At 45.8% G+C, this 25,611-nt stretch overlaps 1 long non-coding RNA gene across 1 annotated transcript in view; it reads left to right on the plus strand.

Moving 5' to 3' along the window:
- The first annotated feature begins 383 nt into the window (after positions 1-383).
- The window catches only part of LOC137095044 (uncharacterized), a 43,754-nt gene continuing 18,526 nt past the window's right edge, over positions 384-25,611 (plus strand). Inside the window, exon 1 of the long non-coding RNA XR_010908772.1 lies at positions 384-1,134. This is a non-coding gene — a long non-coding RNA (uncharacterized lncRNA). The remainder of the gene's footprint in view (positions 1,135-25,611) is intronic.

The following is a 25,611-nucleotide window of genomic DNA, read 5'->3' on the forward strand; positions in this document are numbered from 1 at the left end:
TCTGGGCCAATCACAAGGCTTCCCCGCTTCAGGGGAGCCTATCAGGATGCTTTCCCCGCTTCGGGGAATCGACGAATCAGGGAAGAGGAGGTGGGACGATCAGGGACAATGGAGAGTAATAGGATTATGACATTCTTGAAACCTACATGTCCCTGCATCCGGGGAATCGGCCAGCTGGGGCATTGAGTTATTGTCTTGCTGATGAGAAGTTGATTGATTTAAGAAGAGTTTTCCTGTCCCTGATCTGATAGGAGATGTTTGTAATGTGTCTTGGGTAAAGAAAGACGGAGCTGAGCAGGAGACCCCCCTGTGGGCAGTCTGGCCCATATTGATTCTATTAATCAAAATGGAGGAGATGCTTTCAGGGCTGCTTTCAGGGCTGCTTTCTTTGAGAGGCGGGGCTTCCTGAGTTTAAAAAATAACTGCTGAGAGGTGGGGCTTCCTGGTTATCCTATATAAACCAGTGTCTGAACCCAAGGGGCAGCTGGGCTTTCCACAGAAGTTGAGGAAGCAGGAACCCATTTTGTTTCCTTCTGCTTCAGGGTAAGCTTTGTTTGAATTTAACAGCTTTCAGGGCTGCTTTCTTTGAGAGGCGGGGCTTCCTGAGTTTAAAAAATAACTGCTGAGAGGCGGGGCTTCCTGGTTATCCTATATAAACCAGTGTCTGAACCCAAGGGGCAGCTGGGCTTTCCACAGAAGTTGAGGAAGCAGGAACCCATTTTGTTTCCTTCTGCTTCAGGGTAAGCTTTGTTTGAATTTAACAGCTTTCAGGGCTGCTTTCTTTGAGAGGCGGGGCTTCCTGAGTTTAAAAAATAACTGCTGAGAGGCGGGGCTTCCTGGTTATCCTATATAAACCAGTGTCTGAACCCAAGGGGCAGCTGGGCTTTCCACAGAAGTTGAGGAAGCAGGAACCCATTTTGTTTCCTTCTGCTTCAGGGTAAGCTTTGTTTGAATTTAACAGCTTTCAGGGCTGCTTTCTTTGAGAGGCGGGGCTTCCTGAGTTTAAAAAATAACTGCTGAGAGGCGGGGCTTCCTGGTTATCCTATATAAACCAGTGTCTGAACCCAAGGGGCAGCTGGGCTTTCCACAGAAGTTGAGGAAGCAGGAACCCATTTTGTTTCCTTCTGCTTCAGGGTAAGCTTTGTTTGAATTTAACAGCTTTCAGGGCTGCTTTCTTTGAGAGGCGGGGCTTCCTGAGTTTAAAAAATAACTGCTGAGAGGCGGGGCTTCCTGGTTATCCTATATAAACCAGTGTCTGAACCCATACACTCAGTAACCTATACTTTCACCCCTGCATACAGACAACAACATCATCAAACACACACCAAGAGCATTAGCAACCTCCAGATGGAACAAACACGAAAACTTCCCATCTCATGCACTAGCTGTGGCATGTTCAGCTTTTTCACACTACAATTACTCAATTACATCTGCCCCAAGTGTACACAGATCACTCGCATGGAACACAGGATACGACAACTCGAGGACCGTATTAAGACCCTTAAGGACATTCAGGAACTTGAGCTCTTCTTAGATACCACACACCACACTGGCCTAGACACGCAGCCCATATCACACCAACATTACGGGGAGGCTCAACAGAACAGCACCTCAGATGTGGACAACCCTCAGGCTTGGAGAAATGTCACCCTTAGAAGGACACATAGGACCCAGAAGCCTCCTCAGAATACCTCTGCTCAGCTGCAGTTACACAATAGATTCCAAATTCTCACACAACTAGCACCTGACCAAGAAACACAACATATTGGGGAAGACCAGAATGGCTTAGATACTGATCAGTGGCTCATCCTTGATCAGTGTGCGGGGGACAGCCCTGACTGGGACAACACTTCACAACATTCACACTTGCACAATCCTGCAGGTGTACCATCCCCAACCATAGACCAGGAGCAACAGGAACACATACAGGAGAACCATAGGCTCTCGGACGGATCTCAATGGATTGTCCTTGACGAATGCACCGGGGATGTCGAGGAGGAGGACAACACTTTTCACCTACACAATTCACACCAACAGGATCACTTTTCTGGAGACCTACACACTACATTGCACAAAAGGGGCGCTGTCATTCCTGAAAGTAAACAGGTCTTGGTAGTAGGTGACTCCCTCCTTAGAGGAACGGAAGCTGTCATTTCCAGACCAGATGGGATGGCTCGAGAAATATGCTGCCTACCGGGGGCAAAAATACACCATATCACTCAGAGGCTCACCAGGCTCCTCAAGCCCTATCACCGTCCTCCCCTCATGTTGATTCATGTAGGAACCAATGATACTGCAAGGCATACGTTTCAAAAGATCACAAATGATTTTCGAGCTCTAGGAGCAATGCTAAAAGAATGTAATGTACAGGTGGTCTTTTCATCCCTCCTCCCTGTTGTAAGACACGGACCCACAAGAGCCCGAAAAATAGTACAGGTCAATGACTGGCTTAGAAAATGGTGTCAGGAGGAACGCTTTGGCTTCCTCGACCATGGCCTGCTATTCCAGGAGGATGGCCTACTGGCAAGGGATGGGGTGCATCTCACACAAGTAGGAAAACACTTTTTTGCTCACAGACTCGCAAACCTCATTAGACGCACTTTAAACTAGGTCCACCGGGGGAGGGGGACAACAGCCTTGCGAACACTACTTCACCCATAATGTCTGGGAATCGCCAGAAGGCTAAACGGAGGGCTGCACAAACACAACAAGGACCACGTACCAAAAGCACAATAATCCCAATTAAACAGCTCAAGGGAAGATCCCAGGGGCTCACATGTCTTTACACTAATGCACAGAGCATGGGAAATAAACAAGACGAACTCCAACTTCTAGCACAACACCACAAATATGATATCATAGCCATCACTGAAACCTGGTGGGATGACTCCTATCGCTGGAATGTAGATATCGAGGGGTATAACCTCTTTCACAGAAACCGAACAAAGGGGAGAGGAGGCGGAGTAGCCTTATATGTCAAAAACTCTTATGCTGCACAAGAAATTCAAGACAGCAATCTGGGAAACCAGCTTGAAATCATCTGGATAAGAATCAAGGGAACTGGGACTCAAAAAGATGTCGTTGTAGGCGTCTACTACAGACCCCCAAGCCAGGAGGAAGATCTTGATGAAGTCTTCTGCCAACAGTTGACCAAACAGGCACAGAAAAGAGATGTAGTAGTCATGGGCGATTTCAACTATCCCGATATTTGCTGGAAAACAAACTCGGCCAAGAGTACAAGGTCCAACAAATTCCTCGCTTGCCTTGCAGACAATTTCATGGTCCAGAAGGTAGAAGAGGCAACAAGGGGATTGGCTACTCTTGATCTCATCCTAACAAATGCGGAGGACCTGATCGATGCAGTCGAAGTGGTAGGATCCTTAGGGGTAAGTGACCATGTGCTCCTGCAATTTGAGGTACAAAGGAAGGCCGAAACTAAGACAAGTCAAACCCGCATTTTGGACTTTAGGAGAGCTGATTTCCAAAAAATGAAGGAAACGCTGAGCAGCATTCAGTGGACACAGATACTAAAAGACAAGGGAGCTACGGATGGATGGGAATTTCTCAAGAGTGAAATACTCAAGGCGCAATTGCAAACCGTGCCAACAAAGAGAAAAAATAGGACAAGTGCAAAGAAGCCAGAATGGATGTCCAAAGAACTTCTAACTGTGCTAAGACACAAAAGAGACATGCACAAGAAGTGGAAAAAGGGAGAAATCACCAAAGAAGAATTCAAACAAATAGCCAACACCTGTAGGGAAAAGGTCCGCAAAGCTAAAGCAAAAAACGAGCTCAGACTTGCCAGGGACATTAAAAACAATAAAAAGGGCTTCTATTCTTATGTCAGTAGAAAAAGGAAAAACAAGGAGGCGCTAGGACCTCTTCGAGGAGAAGATGGGGCAATGCTGACAGGGGATAGGGAAAAGGCAGAACTACTTAATGCCTTCTTTGCCTCGGTCTTCTCACAAAAAGAGAGTCTTCAACCTCAGCAAGATGGAGTGGATGAGGGATTGGAGGACATCCAACCCCAAATTGGGAAAGAAGTCGTCCAGGAATACCTGGCCGCTCTTAATGAGTTCAAGTCCCCAGGGCCAGATCAACTACACCCCAGAGTATTGAAGGAACTAGCGGAAGTCATTTCGGAACCATTGGCAACCATCTTTGAGAGTTCTTGGAGAACGGGAGAAGTTCCAGCAGATTGGAGGAGGGCCAATGTGGTCCCAATCTTCAAGAAGGGAAAAAAGGACGACCCAAACAACTACCGTCCGGTCAGCCTCACGTCGATACCGGGCAAGATTCTGGAAAAGATTGTTAAGGAAGTGGTCTGCAAACACTTAGAAACAAATGCAGTCATCGCTAATAGTCAACATGGATTTATCAAAAACAAGTCATGCCAGACTAATCTGATCTCTTTCTTCGATAGAGCTACAAGCTGGGTAGATGCGGGGAATGCCGTGGATGTAGCGTACCTGGATTTCAGTAAGGCCTTCGATAAGGTCCCCCATGACCTTCTGGCAAGGAAACTAGTCCAATGTGGGCTAGACAAAACTACGGTGAGGTGGATCTGTAATTGGTTAAGTGGACGAACACAGAGAGTGCTCACTAATGCTTCCTCTTCATCTTGGAAAGAAGTGACGAGCGGAGTGCCGCAGGGCTCCGTCCTGGGCCCGGTCCTGTTCAACATCTTTATTAATGACTTAGATGAAGGGCTAGAAGGCAGGATCATCAAGTTTGCAGACGACACCAAATTGGGAGGGATAGCCAATAGTCCAGAGGACAGGAGCAGAATTCAAAACGATCTTGACAGACTAGAGAGATGGGCCAAAACTAACAAAATGAAGTTCAACAGTGACAAATGCAAGATACTCCACTTTGGCAGAAAAAATGAAATGCAAAGATACAGAATGGGGGACGCCTGGCTTGAGAGCAGTACGTGTGAAAAAGATCTTGGAGTCCTCGTGGACAACAAGTTAAACATGAGCCAACAATGTGATGTGGCGGCAAAAAAAGCCAATGGGATTTTGGCCTGCATCAATAGGAGCATAGTGTCTAGATCTAAGGAAGTAATGCTACCCCTCTATTCTGCTTTGGTTAGACCACATTTGGAATATTGTGTCCAATTCTGGGCACCACAATTCAAGAGAGATGTTGACAAGCTGGAAAGTGTCCAGAGGAGGGCGACTAAAATGATCAAGGGTCTGGAGAACAAGCCCTATGAGGAGCGGCTTAGGGAACTGGGCATGTTTAGCCTGAAGAAGAGAAGGCTGAGAGGAGATATGATAGCCATGTATAAATATGTGAGAGGAAGCCACAGGGAGGAGGGAGCAAGCTTGTTTTCTGCTTCCTTGGAGACTAGGACACGGAACAATGGCTTCAAACTACAAGAGAGGAGATTCCATCTGAACATTAGGAAGAACTTCCTGACTGTGAGAGCCGTTCAGCAGTGGAACTCTCTGCCCCGGAGTGTGGTGGAGGCTCCTTCTTTGGAAGCTTTTAAGCAGAGGCTGGATGGCCATTTGTCAGGGGTGATTTGAATGCAATATTCCTGCTTCTTGGCAGGGGGTTGGACTGGATGGCCCATGAGGTCTCTTCCAACTCTATGATTCTATGATTCTATGATTCTATGAGATGCCTATCAATTAGTCTGACTCTGAAAATCAATAGGAACTTCTTTTGCTATTGTCCATGCAAGAGTTTTTGTGATGTTTGGTTTTGTGATGGCAACAGCCCCCTCGGGGAACTGGTTGTTTCCTGGTCATCTCTCTAAGGTTGAGCAAGGGGCCAAGGGCAAAGCAAAGGGCAAAGGATAATTCATAGAAAGATATATACATTCAAATCATAATCATTTCATAGCAACAAACCCCATCCCTGTTGTACATCCCAAGTATATTTTAATAAAAGATTTGATTTCATGAAGAAATTTGAAGTTCAATGTTTCAAAAGTTATTTGAAGAGAGTTCATGGGGAGACAGTATTCACTGGAGTCCAAGATATGCAGGCGGAGAGTCCATGATCTTTGGTAAGGCTGGCAGATGAAACTCCAGCTATGCTGCAATTGATCCACGTCTTGGTCCTTGGGAAACTAGAATCTCCTCCCAAGGTCCGGGGCCCCTTGGCCAGGCTCTTCCCTGAAGTCCCATGGGGGAACCGCATAAAGTCCCCAGGTCCAGAGCTTGGCAGAGGTAAGAGGCAGCAATGGAACCGGCATTTTTGAGAATCAGCTCTTTCTAATAAAATATATTCTCAAAACTAGAGAGGTTATTTCCCGAGCGTAGGGGTCCAAAATAAGAAAAGCGAGATAGCAGATAGGTTTAGAATTTAGTACAGAAAAATAAGACATTAAAATGGAGCCGATCCATCATTTTGTGGATACCGAGATCTGAAAGGAGAGATTACATATTCGCGGTTTTAAACAACGCAGATCCGGTGTCCCCAGAATGCCAGGGAGGCATTCTGGGCAGGCTCGTGATCCCCCGGAGCCTGGAAAAGGTTAATTTCATGCAATTTGATAGTTCAGGCAAGAAGAGACACAAAGTATCAAGCTGGAGAGTTAAAAGTTGCAATTTTAAGTATCTTTATTAGGGGAACAGTTACAATGTTAGGGCTTGGGGAAAGTGATAGAAAGGCATAGAGTCTGAGTGCAGTCCCTGTTGAGCTGTCTGTTGGGGCACATTTCATCAGTTTGTCCCAATTGTGGCTTCTAGGAACTGCGGAACTCTCTGCTGCGTGTCAGACCAACTTGAAGGCAGGGGCCTCCGCTGCCCTCGATGAGAGTAAGAGTCTTATAATCCAGTTCAATATGACAAAATTGATTATATGGTAGTGTAGACTCATATAAGACAATTATGATAATTATGCTGGGGAAAGTGGAAGGCAAAAGGAAGAGGGGCCGACCAAGGGCAAGATGGATGGATGGCATCCTTGAAGTGACCGGACTGACCTTGAGGGAGCTGGGGGTGGTAACGGCCGACAGGGAGCTCTGGCGTGGGCTGGTCCATGAGGTCACGAGGAGTCGGAGACGACTGAACGAATGAACAACAACAGACTCATATAATCCCATTCAAGCAGATAATCTGGATTATATGGCAGTGTAGACTCTTATAATCCGGTTCAATATGACAAAATTGATTGTATAGTAGTGTGGACTCATATAATACCATTCAATAAGATAATCTGTATTATATAGCAGTGTAGACTCATATAATTCAGTTCAATATGACAAAATTGATTACATAGTAGTTAGACTCATATAACCCCATTCAAGTAGATAATCTGGATTATATGGCAGTGTAGACTCATATAATGCAGTTCAATAAAATAATCTGGATTATATGGCAGCATAGACTCATATAATCCAGTTCAAGGAGATAATAAGGATTATATGGCAGTATAGACTCACATAATCAGTTTCATGAAGATAATTTAGATTATATGGCAGTGTAGACTCATGCAATCCAGTTCAAGAAGATAATCTGGATTATATGGCAGTGTAGATTTATATAATCCAGTTCAATCAAATAATCTATATTATACTAGTGTCCCCTGCCACGCGTTGCTGTGGCCCAGTCTGGTGATCTGGAAAATAAAGTAAAGTGTTGGTTTCTAATATATGTAATTCTTTTATGCTTGTGAGTAAACAGTATTTCTTGTTGTTTCTTTGTCAGTGTTGATGTGGAGAGTGTCTGGTTTGCCTACTCTGGAATATGCAACATATCATAGTCCTTCTTTAAGGGTCTCTTTCAAATCTATGATACTATATCTGTGTGTGTGTGTGTGAGAATCATATCTATCTATCTCTATCTATCTATCTATCTATCTATCTATCTATCTATCATCTATATCTATCTATCTATCTATCTATCATCTATCTGTCTATCTGTCTATCTGTCTGTCTATCTATCTATATTTATGACTGGATGGCTCTTTGTCAGGAGGGCTCTGATTACATTTTCTTGCCCTGGTGAAGAGAGTTGGACTGGATGGCCTTAAGTATTTTCTGTTAGTCATGGGGGTTCTGTGTGGGAAGTTTGCCTCATTTCTGTCGTTTGTGGGGTTCAAAATGCTCTTTAATTGTAGTGAACTATAAATCCCAGTAACTACAAATCCCAAATGTCAAGGTCTATTTCCTCTGAACTCCATCTGTGTTCATATTTAGGCATGTGGAATTTTTGTGTCATGTTTGGTTCAGATCCATCATTGTTTGAGTCCACGGTGCTCTCTGGATGTAGGTGAACTACAACTCCCAAACTCAAGGTCAGTGCCCACCAAACCCTTCCAGTGTGTTCTGTTGATCATGGAAGTCCTGCATGCCATGTTTGGTTCAATTCCATCATTGGTGGAGTTCAGAATGCTCTTTGATTGTAGGTGAACTATAAATCCCAGCAACTACAACTCCTAAATGTCAAGGTGTATTTCCCTTAAACTCCATCTGTGTTCATATTTGGGCATATGGAATATTCGTGCCAAGTTTGGTCCATCGTTTGAGTCCACAGTGCTCTCTGGATGTGGCTGAACTATAATTCCCAAACTCAAGGTCAATGTCCACCAAACCCTTCCAGTTTTTTCTGTTGGTCATGGAAACCCTGTGTGCTAAGTTTGGCCCAATTCCATCATTGGTGGAGTTTAGAATGCTCTTTGATTGTAGGTAAACTATAAATCCCAGCAATGACAATTCCCAAATGACAAAATCAATTTTTTTGAGTGGAGGACATAAATTGGACTGTTAGGTGTCTTGTGTCCAAATTTGGTGTCAATTCCCCCAGTGGTTTTTGAGTTCTGATGGTAGCACGAACTAACATTATATTTTTACTAGCTGTGCCCTTCCACGCGTTGCTGTGGCCTATAGTAAAACTTATCAAAGTTGAGGTAGATATCTGGTCTATTATGAAAGAGAGGTACCTACCTATTCCTTCCCCCTTTTCCTCCCCCTTTCTCTCCTTTCTTCCTTCTCTACCTCTTTCTTTCTTTCCTTCTTTCACTACTTGGTTTCATCCTTCTCTCTTTCCTTCATTCCCTCCCCCTTTCTTCCTTTGCCTTTCTTCCCTCCCTGTTTGCTTCCTTCTTTCACTTTTTATTTCCTTTTATTTCACCACCATCATAACAATAACGATAATGCAATGCATTGCCTCTGGGACCTGACACCTCTCCCATTCCCCCTAAAATGGTCTCATAGGAACAATAGCATAATAATAATAATAGAAATAACAACCTTTACCCGCCACGTGTTGCTGTGGCCAACCTTCCCTCTTTCCTTCTTTCCCTCCCTCCCTCCCTCCCATCTTTCCTTCTCCTCTTCCTTCTCTATCTCTTTCCTTCCTTCCCCCTTTTTCTTTCTCTTCTGGTCTCTTTTCTTCCTTCTCTCTTTCCTTCTTTCCTTCCCTCCCTCTTTCTCTACATCTTCCCCTTTCCTTCACTCCCTCTTTCCTTCCTTCATTCCCTTTTTTCTTCTCTCCTTCCTTCCTTCCCCCTTTTTCTTTCTCTTCTGGTCTCTTTTCTTCCTTCTCTCTTTCCTTCTTTCCTTCCCCCCCCCCTCTTTCTCTACATCTTCGCCCTTCCTTCACTCCCTCTTTCCTTCCTTCATTCCCTTTTTTCTTTCCTTCTCTCCTTCCTTCCTTCCCCCTTTTTCTTTCCCTCCCTCTGTCTCTCGTTTCTTCCTTCTCTAACTCTTTCCTTCCTTCCCCCTTTTTCTTTCTCTTCTGCTGTATCTCTTTTCTTTCCTTCCATCTTTCCTTTTCTTTCCTTTTCTTCTTCCTTCTTTCTCTAACTTTCCTTCCTTCCCCCTTTTTCTTTATCGCCCTTTCTCTTTCTTCCTTCTTTCCTTCCTTCCTGTCTTTCCTGGATTTTGACAGGGCGGGAAGGGGCGGGGTGGGATTTGGAGGTGGCGTGAAGTAAAAGGAGGTAAGATTGGGGCAGGGGAGTGATGGAGCATGGGGTTGCGTGTGTGTGTGTGGCGGTGGGGGGAGTGATGGAGCATGGGGTTGCGTGTGTGGTGGTGGCAGGGGGAGTGATGGAGCGTGGGGTTGCGTGTGTGTGTGCGGCGGGGGGAGTGATGGAGCGTGGGGTTGCGTGTGTGTGTGTGGCGGCGAGGGGAGTGATGGAGCGTGGGGTTGCGTGTGTGTGCGGTGGCGGGGGGAGTGATGGAGCGTGGGGTTGCGTGTGTGTGTACGGTAGCGGGGGGAGTGATGGAGCTTGGGGTTGTGTGTGTGCGTGCGGCAGGGTGTGTGTGTGTGTGCGGGAAGCAGCGCGGCAAGGCTTGGAGTGGGCATGGCTTCCGCAGAGGGAACGTTGGCCGGAAGGCTGTGTGCATGCGCCAAGGAACTTGCATCTGGGCGCCAATGCGCATGCTCAGTTGTTTTGCCGTTTTGTTGTTGTGTTGTTTTTCATTTTGAATAGATATGTTTGTACCTTGTGGGTTGTGTTATGGGCATGGGAATTTTGGTTAAGTTTCGTTGGGTTTTTTTTAGTTTTGTTGTTTTGCCGTTTTGTATGTGTTGTGTTGTTTTTCATTTTGAGTAGATATGTTTGTACCTTGTGGGTTGTGTTATGGGCATGGGAATTTTGGTTAAGTTTCGTTGGGGGGTTTGTGAGTTTTGTTGTTATGCCGTTTTGTGAGTGTGTTGTTGTGTTGTTTTTCATTTTGAGTAGATATGTTTGTACCTTGTGGGTTGTGTTATGGGCATGGGAATTTTGGTTAAGTTTCGTTGGAGGTTTTTTGCATTTTGTTGTTTTGCCGTTTTGTGAGTGTTGTGTTGTTTTTCATTTTGAGTACATATGTTTGTACCTTGTGGGTTGTGTTATGGACATGGGAATTTTTGTTAAGTTTCGTTGGGGGGTTTGTTGTTTTGCCATTTTGTGAGTGTGTTGTTTTGTTGTTTTTCATTTTGAGTAGATATGTTTGTACCTTGTGGGTTGTGTTATGGGCATGGGAATTTTGGTTAAGTTTCGTTGGAGGTTTTTTGCATTTTGTTGTTTTGCCGTTTTGTGAGTGTTGTGTTGTTTTTCATTTTGAGTACATATGTTTGTACCTTGTGGGTTGTGTTATGGACATGGGAATTTTTGTTAAGTTTCGTTGGGGGGTTTGTTGTTTTGCCATTTTGTGAGTGTGTTGTTTTGTTGTTTTTCATTTTGAGTAGATATGTTTGTACCTTGTGGGTTGTGTTATGGGCATGGGAATTTTGGTTAAGTTTCGCTGGGGGGTTGTGGAGTTTTGCTGTCCCGTTGAACCAACCTAACAGATTTATATATATAGATTTATATAGATGGCAGTGTAGACTCATATAATCTAGTTCAATCAGATAATCTGGATTATATGGCAATGTCGAAGAGGCTTAAGAAATTCACTAGATACGAATGAGTATTCTTGCATGGAAAACCAAGCTTGTTCCACCCAAAAAGTCAAGCACCAAAAAGCAAAGAGCAGAACGACAGTGAAATGCAATGAACAAGCAGACTAACAATTCTGATGTTGTGAGATATTGATGGGAGCCATGAACCAAAGTGACTCCATTTTGAATACTGTCTATTTTAATATGTATCAGCAAAAGCATATTTCCAACTTCTTAATCTAAAGAGCAAACTTTGCCTCTCTGCTCTCTGGAAGCAGGTGTTGCAATAGTGTCAGCTTGTTCCAAGAGACCGTTTGTGGTCAGCCGATGTGGTTAGCTAGTTACTGTTAAGAAATGTATGCAATGTTGTTGTTGTTGTTCATTCGTTCAGTCGTCTCCGACTCTTCGTGACCTCATGGACCAGCCCACGCCAGAGCTCCCTGTTGGCTGTTACCACCCCCAGCTCCCTCAAGGTCAGTCCAGTCACTTCAAGGATGCCATCCATCCATCTTGCCCTTGGTCGGCCCCTCTTCCTTTTGCCTTCCACTTTCCCCAGCATAATTGTCTTCTCTAGGCTTTCCTGTCTCCTCATGATGTGGCCAAAGTACTTCAACTTTGTCTCTAGTATCTTTCCCTCCAGTGAGCAGTCGGGCTTTATTTCCTGGAGGACGGACTGGTTGGATCTTCTCGCAGTCCAAGGCACTCTCAGAACTTTCCTCCAACACCACAGCTCAAAAGCATCGATCTTCCTTCGCTCAGCCTTCCCTAAGGTCCAGCTCTCACATCCGTAGGTGACTACAGGGAATACCATGGCTTTGACTAGGCGGATCTTTGTTGCCAGTCTGATGTCTCTACTTTTTACTATTTTATCGAGATTGGACATTGCTCTCCTCCCAAGAAGTAAGCGTCTTCTGATTTCCTGGCTACAGTCTGCATCTGCAGTAATCTTTGCACCTAGAAATACAAAGTCTGTCACGGCCTCCACGGTTTCTCCCTCTATTTTCCAGTTGTCAATCATTCTTGTTGCCATAATCTTGGTTTTTTTGACGTTTAGCTGCAACCCGGCTTTTGCGCTTTCTTCTTTCACCTTGATTAGAAGGCTCCTCAGCTCCTCCTCACTTTCGGCCATCAGAGTGGTGTCATCTGCATATCTGAGGTTGTTAATGTTTCTTCCAGCAATTTTCACCCCAGCTTTGCATTCATCCAGCCCCGCACATCGCATGATGTGTTCTGCATACAAGTTAAAAAGTTAAAGTTCTGGGGGTCAGCGAACTGAAATGGACTGGAATGGGCCACTTCACATCAGATGACCACCAGATCTACTACTGCGGACAAGAGGAACATCGAAGAAATGGAGTAGCCTTTATAATTCATAAGAAATTCGCTAAAGCAGTGCTTGGATACAACCCAAAAAATGACAGAGTGATCTCAATTCGAGTGCAAGGAAAGCCTTTCAACATTACAGTGATCCAAATATAAGCCCCAACCACAGCTGCTGAAGAAGCAGAAGTAGATCAGTTCTATGAAGATCTGCAGGACCTACTGGATAATACACCAAAAAGAGACATTATTTTCATTACAGGAGACTGGAATGCCAAGGTGGGAAGTCAAATGACAACTGGGATCACAGGCAAGCATGGTCTGGGAGAACAAAATGAAGCGGGACGCAGGCTGATAGAATTTTGCCAGGAAAACTCATTGTGTATAACGAATACTCTCTTCCAACAACCTAAAAGACGGCTTTACACATGGACCTCACCAGACGGTCAACACCGAAACCAGATTGACTACATCCTTTGCAGCCGAAGGTGGCGGACATCCATCCATTCGGTGAAAACAAGACCTGGGGCTGACTGTAGCTCAGATCACGAACTTCTTATTGCCCAATTTAGAATAAAACTAAAGAGATCAGGGAAAATACACAGACCAGTTAGATATGATCTCACTAACATTCCTAGCGAATATACAGTGGAAGTGAAGAACAGATTTGAAGGACTAGATTTAGTAAACAGAGTCCCAGAAGAACTATGGACAGAAGTCCGAGACATTGTTCAGGAGGCAGCAACAAAGTACGTCCCAAAGAAAAAGAAAACCAAGAAGGCAAAATGGTTGTCTGCTGAGACACTGGAAGTAGCCCAAGAAAGGAGGAAAGCAAAAGGAAACAGGGATAAGGGGAGATATGCCCAGTTAAATGCACAATTCCAGAGGTTAGCCAGAAGAGATAAGGAACTATTTTTAAATAAGCAATGCATGGAAGTGGAAGAAGACAACAGAATAGGAAGGACAAGAGACCTCTTCCAGAAAATTAGAAACATTGGAGGTAAATTTCAGGCAAAAATTGGTATGATAAGAAACAAAGATGGCAGGGACCTAACAGAAGCTGAAGAGATCAAGAGAAGGTGGCGAGACTATACAGAAGATCTGTATAGGAAGGATAATAATATTGAGGATAGTTTTGACGGTGTGGTGAATGAATTAGAACCAGACATCCTGTGGAGTGAGGTTGAATGGGCCTTAAGAAGCATTGCTAACAACAAGGCAGCAGGAGACGACGGGATCCTAGCTGAACTGTTTAAAATCTTAAAAGATGATGCTGTCAAGGTGATGCATGCCATTTGCCAGCAAATATGGAAAACACAAGAATGGCCATCAGACTGGAAAAAATCAACTTATATCCCCATACCAAAAAAGGGAAATGCGAAAGACTGCTCCAACTACCGTACAGTGGCCCTTATTTCTCATGCCAGTAAGGTAATGCTCAAGATCCTGCAAGGAAGACTCCAGCAATACATGGAGCGAGAGTTGCCAGATGTTCAAGCTGGGTTTAGAAAAGGCAGAGGAACCAGAGACCAGATTGCCAATATCCGCTGGATAATGGAGAAAGGCAGGGAGTTTCAGAAAAACATCTACTTCTGCTTCATTGACTATTCTAAAGCCTTTGACTGTGTGGATCATAATAAATTGTGGCAAGTTCTTAGTGGGATGGGCATCCCAAGCCACCTTGTCTCTCTCCTGAGGAATCTGTACAAGGACCAAGTAGCAACAGTAAGAACTGACAACGGAACAACAGACTGGTTCAAGATTGGGAAAGGCGTATGGCAAGGCTGCATCCTCTCACCCAACCTTTTTAATGTATGCAATAGGTTTTGCTATATTTAATGTATATGGGGGATGTTGACAGAGACGAAGGGTCTTGCTAAATCTGGAACGTTTGTGGTGGCCCAATTCCCCGAACTGTTTACGCAGGAGAAATGGGTTGCCCAACCTAAAACTGTAGATAGGAGAAAAGGGGAACTTCTTCTTCGTAAACAGCCCTATTATAAAAGCCCCAGGACCCAGAGTCTGGGGCAGACAGAACTTGGACTGCCATGTTATGTACATGACTTCTCTGTCTGTCTCCTATTGCGCAATAGAGAATAAAGGCTTGTGCTTGCTTGCTAAAATTGTTTGGACTCCTGCTTCGGATTCATAGCAAACTGGTAAGAACTTGGGAAACTACATTTTCCGCTACAATATATTTCCACACCCGACTCTGAGAAATCCCATGTCAGTCCAACAGAATAAAATCCAGTTCCCCCAGAATAGGGAAACCCACTTGACAAGCAGAATATGTCCCTTCTCTTTTGGTATAAGATGTTTACTCTTTAGCCTGGGATATTACATTGACCAGACGATACATTCCTCGATGGCCAAAAGCAATAGATTTGTTGGCACAGTTTAATGTTGGTTCAATTTCGTTTGTGTTTCTAATGGCTGCCAGGTCATGAATTATCCAAAGCAATGAGATTTCAGGGCCAAATCTCTAGATTGATTTACTTTTGGGATCTTCTAATGCCCAAACAGAGCTGTTGTTATTATCTAGGAATCTCTAGGGCCCCTTCTACACCCTCATATAACATTCAGATTATCGGCTTTGAACTGGACTATATGGCAGTGTAGACTAATATAATATAGTTCAAAGCAAATAATCTGGATTTTATATGGCTGTGGAAAGAAGAGTTTCAAAAAGGATGCTTGTCTTCTCTAGAGTAAGAGCGATGCCTTGTCTGTTGTCAAAGCTTTCAAGGCTGGAATCATTGGGTTGCTGTGAGTTTTTTGGGCTGTGTGGCCATGTCCCAGTAGCATTCTCTCCTGACATTTTGTCTGCTTCTGTGACTGACATCTTCACAGATTTGTTGGAGGTGAGGCAAATGGAGTGTATATATCTGTGGAATATCCATGGTGGGAGAAAGAACCCTTGTCTGAAGCAAGTGTAAATGTTGCAATTAGCAAGCTTGAATAGCATTTATTTATTATTTAAACTTATAAGCCGCCACTCCCCTGGGAGTGGCTTACAAGAATAGCTAAAATCTAACAAAGTTTAAAAGCAATTTAAAACAATTTAAAAACAACAGTATCAAACATTAAAAGCCTGTCGGAACAGGTATGTCTTACATGCCCTGCGGAAAGCTGGTAAGTCCCGCAGGGCACGAACCTCAGGTGGCAGAGCATTCCAGACTGATGGCGCCACTGCTGTGAAGGCTCTGCATCTGGTTGCCGCTAGACGCAAGGTCTTGACACTGGGGACCTCCAATAGATCTTGGTCCTCAGAACGGAGGGATCTCTGGGGTTGGTAGGGGTGAGACGGTCCCTCAGATACATTGGTCCCAGACCATGCAAGGCCTTAAAGGTGAGTACCATCACTTTGAAAGTGATCCGGTGCTCAATTGGTAACCAATGCAGCTGTAGTAAGATTGGTGTTATGTGGCATCTCATCGGAATTCCTGCAAGAAGCCGAGCAGCTGCGTTTTGTACCAACTTGAGCTTCCGAATTACCGACAAAGGGAGGCCAATGTAGAGGGCGTTACAGTAGTCCAGTCTTGAGATGACCGTGGCCTGGATCACCGTAGCTAGGTCGTACCTGGACAGGTAGAGGGCCAACCATCTAGCCAGCCGCAGGTGAGAGAAGGCAGTTCTGCTCACGGCGGAGACCTGGGCCTCCATTGTCAGCAGAGGGTCCAAAAGGACTCCCAGACTCTTTACCAATGATGACGGGCATAACGCCTTGCCATTCAGGGTGGGCAGATGGATGTCCCCACTGCCCGGTCCACCCAGCCATAGGATCTCCGTCTTTGCTGGATTCACCCTCAACCTGCTGGCATGCAGCCATCCAGTAACGGCCTCGAGGCACTGATGGAAACAATCGGGTACAGAGTCCGGTCGGCCTTCCATCTTCAGCACCAGCTGAGTGTCATCGGCATACTGATAACACTCAAGCCCAAAAACTCGAACCAGCTGAGCAAGTGGTCGCATATAGATGTTAAACAACAGAGGGGAGAGAATGGCCCCCTGAGGAACCCCACAAGATAGAGGGGACCTCTCGGAGACCAGGCCTCCCCTCTCCACTTGCTGTCCATGGTTGTGAAGAAAGGAGGACAGTCAGTTTAAAGCTGTCCCCCTGATTCCAGCAACAGCAAGGCGGTGGGTCAAGAGATTGTGGTAGACTGTGTCAAATGCTGCTGTGAGATTCAATAGCACAAGCAGCGCTGACCCGCCCTGGTCAAGCTGGCATTGAAGGTGATCCGTGATGGAGACCAGCACAATCTCTGTCCCGTGCCCCGCACGGAAACCGGATTGGAAGGGATCTAGCCCAGCTGTGTCGTCTAGGAATTTCTGCAACTGCTCCGCTGCTGCCCTCTCAATCACCTTGCCCAGGAACGAGAGATTTGAAACTGGGTGGTAACTGGAGGGAACCGAGGGATCTAAATCTGGTTTCTTCATCAAAGGAGAGACCACCGCCTCTTTTAAACCCTCTGGAAAGACTCCTTGCTCGAGGGAGCTGTTTATGATCTTCAACAGAGGGTCACGTAATCCCTCCAAGCAGGATTTCACCAACCAAGAGGGACATGGATCGAGGGAGCAAGTGGTCGGTCTAGCTGCAGCTATGACCCTATCGACAGCCCCTGCATCCAGCGGGATGAACCGGTCGAGGATGGGCCCAGCAAGTGGCCACGGGGTCTCAAGTTCTCTCACTGTATCAATTGTGGCGGGGAGGTCCCGGCGAAGTAGCGAGATCTTGTCTGCAAAATAGCTCTGAAAAACCTCGGCTGGAGGGGCCTGATCACCACTTTTTGGGACGGTAGGAACCGTCGTTAGAGATCGAATTATTTTGAACAATTTTGCCGGGCGTGAGCTAGCAGATGCTATCAAAGAAGCATAATATACTCGCTTTGCCTCAGTGATAGCATGGTCATAGGATTCCCTAAATGCCTCATAAGCCGATCTCTATGCTCCGTCACGGAGTTCTCACCACACGCCCTCCAGCCGTCTCTTTTCCTGCTTCATCAGTCGAAGTTCCTCGGTGAACCAAGGAGACCGATTTCAGCGGGGTCTGAGAGGGCGTCTAGGAGCGATCTCGTCGAGTGCATTGGATAGCCTGATGATCCATGTGTCCACCTGCACATCGATCGAGTCGCTGGCAGGCTCCAGATCCCTCAGAGCATTCCAGAACCTACTGGGTTCCATAAGTCTCCTTGGGCGAGCCCAAATTGGCTCGGTGCCCTTGCAGCGTGGGTAGGCATGCTCCAACCGGACTCTCAGGGCGCAGTGATCCGACCATGGAACCTCTATTGTGGAGGCTTGGGTCACTTGAATTCCTGCGCTGAAAATCAAATACAGTGTAACGTGTGCCCTGCCCGATGTGTGGGCCCAGTAGTACAGAGGGAGAGTCCTAGTGTCTCCATGGTAGACACTAGGTCCATAGCTGCTGATGAACAAGAGTCTGCATCAGCGTGGACGTTGAAATCCCCCAAGATGATAAGTCTGGGGAACCTCAGGGACCACTCCGACACAGTCTCAAGCAGCTGGGATAGGCTGTCCGCTGGTGCGCTGGGCACACGGTACACCAGCAGAAAGGCTATGCTCTCACAGGAATCCCACACCAGGCCAACACTTTCAATGCCAGAGATGTTCAGCACAGGAACTGCCCTAAGATAAAAACTTTCTCAGGCGAGCATAGCCACCCCCCCTCCCCCGCCTCCCAGTCCGCATCTGGTGAGTGATTGCATAACCTGGAGATGTTATTTCCTGGAGTAGGAGCTCATTCCCCTCTTGGATCCAAGTTTCTGTAATACACACTAGGTCAGCTCCCTGATCATTAAGAAAGTCCCTGATGGTAGCAGTTTTGTTCCTTATGGACCTAGCATTCACTAACACCAGAGTAGGAGGGGAGGAAACTGGTTGCCTGTCACAGATGTACCTGGGGATAGGCCGCAGGTTAGAGGGGGGCCGAGTCTCCCGCTGACTCAACCTCCCTCTAGTATTCGGCCTGCGCCTACCATCGTATCTCCCCCTCCCAGAGATTGTAGGAATCCCCATGCATAGACCTACTTCTCTTGGAGGCTCTGCAGCACAGATTAGGTGCCAGTATTTGACTGGCCATCTGAAAAGGAGATGGGGCATGGCCAATTAACAAGTGGTCATAAGTGGAGCCCTCAGAGTGGTGAGGAGCAGGTGTAAAGGCCAGAGCACCCGGCAAGCATTGTGGGTGGGGGGATAATTGAGTGTGGTGGAGACTCTTTCTTTGGAGGCTTTTAAACAGACTCTGGATGGCCATCTGTCGGGGGTGCTTTGAATGCAGTTTTCCTGCTTCTTGGCAGGGGGTTGGACTGGATGGTCCATGAAGTCTCTTCCAATTCTATGATTCTATGAGTCTTCTTAGACGATCCCTCGCTTTCCGAGGATGATTGTCTTCCAATGTTCTTGTGGGTCCGTATATGGCTGTGGAGCCCTATTCTTGCTCTGCATCTTCTTCCGCAGTGAGGGCATTGGTTTCCAGGTGGAAGGTGGTCCCGGTAAGGGTTGGCTTGACGTGCCTTCCTCTTGGCATGCTTCTCCCTTTCGCCCTCCATTTGTGCCTCTTCAAATTCTGCAGTAATGCTGACCTCCAGCAGGAGCGGTCAAGGGCCAGGACTTCCCAGTTCTCAGTGTCTATGCCAGAGTTTTTAAGGTTGGCTTTGAGCCCATTTTTAAATCTCTTTTCCTGTCCACCAACATTCTGTTTTCAGTTCTTGAGTTCGGAGTAGAGCAACTGCTTTGGGAGACGGTGGTCGGGCATCCGGACAACGTGGCCGGTCCAGAAGAGTTGATGTTGGAGGACCATCACTTCAATACTGGTGGTCTTTGCTTCTTCCAGCATGCTGACCGCTTGTCTTCCCAAGATATTTGCAGGATTTTCCGGAGGCAGTGCTGATGGAATCGTTCCAGGAGTTGCATGTGACGTCTGTAGACTGTCCACATTTCGTAGGCATAGAGCAGGGGAAGGACAAAAGCACCTTGGTATCCCTACGGATATCCCGGTCCTCAAACACTCTCTGCTTCATTTGGAAAAATGCTGCGCTCGCAGAGCTCAGGCGGTGTTGTATTTCGGTGTCAATGTTGACTTTGGTGGCGAGGTGGCTGCCAAGGTAGCAGAAATGATCAACATTTTCTAATGTTACACCATTAAGCTGTATCACTGGCATTGGAGAGGGGTTGGTTGGTGTCTGCTAGAACAGCACCTTGGTTTTTTCAATGTTCAATGACAGGCCGGGCTTCTCATATGCTTCCGCGAAGGTGTTTAGAGTGGCTTGTAGATCTTCTTCTGAATGCGCACAGACGACGTTGTCATCAGCATACTGGAGTTCTATAACAGATGTTGTTGTAACCTTGGTTTTGGCTTTCAGTCTGTTGAGGTTGAATAGCTTGCCACCTGTCCGATAGATGATTTCCACTCCGGTGGGAAGCTTCCCATCAACAAGATGAAGTATAGCAATGAGGATGGAGAATAAAGTTGGGGCAATAACACATCCCTGTTTGACACCGGGTTCCACTTTAAATGGGTCACTTTGGGAGCCACTGCTGTCCAAGACTGTTGCCATCATGTCATCATGGAGGAGCCGCAGGATGTTCACAAATTTGTTAGGGCACCCGATTTTTTGGAAACTATAGAGGTATCTCCCTTCTAACCTCCGCTGGGAGAGTGCTGCGATTCACTGTGTCGAATGTTTTTGCAAGGTCGATGAATGCCAGGTACAGAGGTTGACTTTGTTCTCTGCATTTTTCTTGGAGCTGACGTGCAATGAAGATAATGTCCACAGTTCCTCTGGAGGGGCGGAAGCCGTTCTGGGATTCTGGGAGGGTGTCTTCTGAGAGGGGCAGAAGGCGGTTTGCAAGGATTCTTGTGAGGATTTTCCCAGCGGAGGTTAGAAGGGAGATACCTTGATAGTTTCCACAGTCTGTTCTTTCCCCTATTTTGAAGAGGGTGATGATGGTGGCATCCTTGCTGGGATTTTCTCGGTCACCCACACTTTTTCTATGAGCTGGTGGAGTTGTTTTGTCAGCTCAGGTCCTCCCTCTTTAAAGATTTCAGCAGGGATCCCATCAGGTCCACTGGCTTTGTTATTTTTTTGTTGGCTGATGGCATTGCTAACTTCTTCCAAACTAGGCAGTGCTGCAAGCTCATCCCTGGTTTGTTGTTGTGGGATTTGTGAGAGAACCTCTTCGGCCACATTGGAGCTGCGGCTCAGGAGGCTTTGGTAGTGTTCTTTCCAACACAGTGCAATTGATTTTTGGTCCTTCAGGAGTTTGGTTCCATCTGATGAGCGTAGAGGCTGTATGCCATGGTTTCTTAGTCCATAGATGACCTTTGTGGCTTTGAAAAATCCCTGAGCATCATGGGTATCTGCCAGTGTTGGATTTCTTCAGCCTTCTTTGTCCTTGAGTTCTCTTGTCCTTGAGTTCTCTTGTCCTTCTTTGTTCTTGAGTTCTCTTGTCCTTCTTTGGACCTCAGCTTTTGCGCTGGCGTAGATCTTTTTCTTAGCAGCACAGTTGTTGTCTCTCTGCCATGTTTGGAAGGCTTTTCTTTTCTTGTCAATTAGCTGTTGGAGCTCGATGTCATTTTCGTCAAACCAATCTTGATGTTTCTTGGTTTGATATCCAATAGTTTCTTTGCAGGCTGTGATGATGGAGGTCTTCAGATTGTTCCAGTGTTCCTCAACACTTTCGGGGTGTTCTGTGGGTAGATGGTTCTTGAGTGTTGTTTGGAGATGGGCTCGCTTGGAGGGCTCCTGAAGGGCTTGGGTGTTCATTTTGCGCCTTGTCTTTCTTCCTTGGAGTCTGCACTTGGGGGCGATCTTGATAGCCATCGTGGATCAGATCAGCCTATGGTCAGTCCAGCAGTTGTCAGCACCTGTCATGACTCTTGTGAGGAGCACGTCACGGCGGTCTCTGGCACGTGTAATTACATAGTCTAAGAGGTGCCAATGCTTTGACTGGGGGTGCTTCCATGATGTCTTGAACTTGTTTTTCTGGTGGAAGAGTGTGTTGGTGATGACAAGGTTGTGTTCCGCACATTTGGTGAGAAGCAGGATGCCGTTTGAGTTGCTGTTTCCAACCCCATCTTTTCCTATGGTCCCTGGCCACAGGTCGAAGTCTTGCCCGACTCTTGCATTGAAGTCCCCCAGGAGGAAGATTTTGTCCTCCTTAGGTATCCCTCATAGGACGGTGTCCAGCTGACAGTAGAATTTCTCCTTGATGTCTTCATCAGCATCTAGTGTTGGTGCATAGGCACTTATGATGGTTGCCTGTTTTGGCAAGATCGATTTGGAGGGTTGAGAGTCATTCGTTGATGCCAGTGGGTGCTTCGGTCAGATGCTTCACCAGATCATTTCTGATAGCAAAGCCAACTCCGTGTATTCTTTGGTCTTTTTCGGGCAGTCCCTTCCAGAAGAAGGTGTAGCCTCCTTTTTCTTCCTTCAGCTGTCCCTCCCCTGCTCTCCGGGTCTCCTGAAGGGCTGCTATGTCGATGTTGAAGCGTCCCAGCTCCCTTGCAATGATGGCAGTTCTGCGTTCGGGGCGTTCACTGCCGTTGTTGTCCATCAGAGTCCCTACGTTCCACGTACCAAAGTTCATTTTTCTTTTTTGTCCGCAGGGTGGTGACCCCACTGGACGCAGCAATCCAGTCAGGGATAAGAGAGGCAGACTATGTTTAGGGCACCTTTTCTAGCCCCCTCCCCATGTGAGGTGAGCAGAGTGGGTCCTCAAAAGTGCCTCGGACCTTGAGGTAGAACAACTGAGTCCGAACCCATTGCCCATGTGCCAGTCTGTGACTAGGGGCTTCCAGATTTCACAGTTCTGCCCCTGTCACCACTCGCTGATTGCCATGGGACTTTGGTTGGTTTGTTTTTATTTTCTTTGGAAGACGCCTGTGTGTTTTTTTTAATGTGTGGAGGTCAGTGCACAACTGATCAACACACAGTCTTCACAGAGTGAGGTTCCACAGGTGGTATAGTTTAACACAATGACCATGGCTTCTCAGTCTGTTGCAGCCTTCTTCCGCCTTCACAGCTGTTGTAACATGTACCATGTTATCCTACAATTTTTTAGAATTTTTTTTAATACTGGTAGCCAGATTTTGTTCATTTTCATGGTTTCCTCCTTTCTGTTGAAATTGTCATCCACATGCTTGTGTATTTCAATGGCTCCTCTATGTAGTCTGACATGGTGGTTGTGAAAGTGGTCCAGCATTTCTGTGTTCTCAAATAAAATGCTGTGTCCAGGTTGGTTCATCAGGTGCTCTGCTATGGCTGATTTTTCTGGGTGAAATAGTCTGCAGTGCCTTTCATGTTCCTTGATTCGTGTTTGGGCGCTGCGTTTGGTGGTTCCTATGTAGACTTGTCCACAGCTGCATGATACACGGTAGACTTCTGCCATGAAGCTGCAAAGTCAATCAGTGAGGGTATCTGCATAGAGTGGAGCATAAATATATACCTGTGGAATAATGTCCAGGGTGGAAGAAAGAACCCTTGTCTGTTTGAAGCAAGTGTGAATGTTGCAATTAGCAAGCTTGATTAGCATTGAGTGGACATGAAGCTGCAAAGTCAATCAGTGAGGGTATCTGTATAAAGGTAGCCAGACTGTTGTTGCCTGAAGGCATCCTCTGTTTGAGAGGTCTTAACTAACACTTGATTGTTTGTTGTTTGGAATTCTTCTGTTTTTGAGTGGTTTCCCTTATTTACTGTATTAATACTGGTGGGGTTTTTTTTTTTAAAAAAAAATGTGATAGCCAGATTTTGTTCATTTTCATTGTTTCCTCCTTGTTTGTGGATTTCAGTGGCTTCTCTGTGTAGCCTGATATGGTAGTTGTTGGAGTGGTCCAGCATTTCTGTGTTCTCAAATAATATTCTGTGTCCACATTGGTTCATTAAGTGCTCTGCTATGGCTGACTTCTCTGGTTGAGTCAGTCTGCAGTGCCTTTCATGTTCCTTCACATTTGGGCAATGCTGCTGCATTTGGCGGTCCCTATGCAGATTTGTGCATAACTGCATGGTATGCAGTAGACTCCTGCAGTGGTTGGAGGATCCCTCTTATCATTTGCTGAATGTAGCATTTGTTGAATTTGCTTGATGGGTTTGTAGATTGTATGTTGTGTTTCTTCATCAGCTTCCCTATGTGGTCAGTGGTTCCCTTGATATACGATAATAACACTTTTCCTCAAGGTCAATCTTTGTCTTGACTCTCGTGGCTTGTTCTTGGTCTCTACTGATGTCGAAGTTGTGTAGGCTTATTGACAAGCCTATTGCAGGTGTTGCTGAGATGTCAGTGGGAGGTGGACACACTCCCATGGCTATTAAAAGGCCTTGCCCAGAGCCATGCAGGAAATCGGAGGAAGAGCTGGGAATGCAGACGGGAAAGGGAGGGCACCGAGAACACACTGCGCCTTGTTTCTTTTTCATTCCTCTGCCGGAGCAAGAAACAAAGGAAGAGTAAATAAGAAACAAGAAGGTCCAGGATGATGCTTAGTAATAAACAGCCTGATGAGAGTTTGCAAAGCGAATATGTACATTCTCCTCATTTCCATCGTAAGGAAATAGCATTAGAGACAGCCTAGACACTGCCAAATAATCTGGGATCGGATCCTGGGATATAGGACCATATAGATTCAACCTCCACTGCCTTATAAAATGCAGATAATTTGCTTTGAACTGCATTATATGGCAGTGTAGACTCATATAATCCAAAGCAGATAATGTAGAATATCTTCTTTGATAACAGGATTACATAGCAGTGTAGATTCAGGTTTATAATCCTATAATTAATCGGATAGTGGATAATCGTATGCTTTAACGTGAAATCCCATTGATACTACCCACCTGTTTTAGTTGGATGTGAATATTGGACTTCGGCCACAAATCCTACTCCATCCCTCTTCTATCGTGCGTCCTTAAACGAAATAATATTTTCATTGGTCATTTTGTTCACTTGGCATCCAGTTATTGGATAGTTTTATTCACTTTGGTAATTTCATTCCATGTGGTATTAATTTGTTTCCCCTTTGAATATTGATAAGCAACCATACGCATTGTCACACCTAGATAATCGGATAGTGAATGGTGTTCCGCTTTAATGTTTTTAATATGCATTCTTTTCCACAGTGGTTGAAATTGTGGAAAAGAATGCATATTAAAAACATTAAAGCGGAACACCTCTACTTTTTCCCTTCTGCAGCTCTGGGAAGGCCTACCTCACAATGTCTCCATAGCAGGCTCTGTTAGTGGCTCTTTCTTTCCCTCCCTCCCTCCCTCCCTCCCTCCCTTCTTTCCTTCCTTTTCTTTATACACTTTCTCCCTCCTTTCCTTCCTTCCTTTTCCTTGTACACTTTCTCCATCCTTTCCTTCCTTCTCCTTATGTATTATCTCGCTTCCTCCCTCCTTCCTTTCTTCCTTCCTTTTCCTTGTACTCTCTCCTTCCTTCCTTCCTTCCTTCCTTCCTTCCTTCCTTCCTGCCTGCCTGCCTTCCTTCCTTTTCTTTATACACTTTCTCCCTTATTTCTTCCTTTCTTTTCCTTGTACACTATCTCCTTCCTTCCTTCCTTCCTTCCTTCTCCCTGTACGCTTTCACTTCCTCCCCCTCCCCCTTCCTTCCTCCCCTCCCCCTTCTTTAATTTTCCTTATACACTTTCTTCTTTCCTTCCTTCCTTCCTTCCTTCCTTCCCTTCCTTCCTACCATCCTTTCTTTTCCTTATATATTCTCTCCTTCCTTCCTTCCTTCCTTCCTTCCTTCCTTTCCTTCCTTTCCACTCATACTCATGTCACCTTTCTTTTCTACCTCTGTTGAGGTAAAGTGGCAGATGGTCACTTTACCTCAACAGCCAATCCTTCATGTAACAACAGTAAATCCAGTGACATCACAGAGGGCCACTTCACCTAGCAACAGTCATTGTGGTACAAGGAAACGTAAAAGTGTACATATGTTGACTTTTATTTACATA

This window comes from Anolis sagrei, chromosome Y (genome assembly GCF_037176765.1).
Source record: "Anolis sagrei isolate rAnoSag1 chromosome Y, rAnoSag1.mat, whole genome shotgun sequence".
Taxonomy (NCBI): Eukaryota; Metazoa; Chordata; class Lepidosauria; order Squamata; family Dactyloidae; genus Anolis; species Anolis sagrei.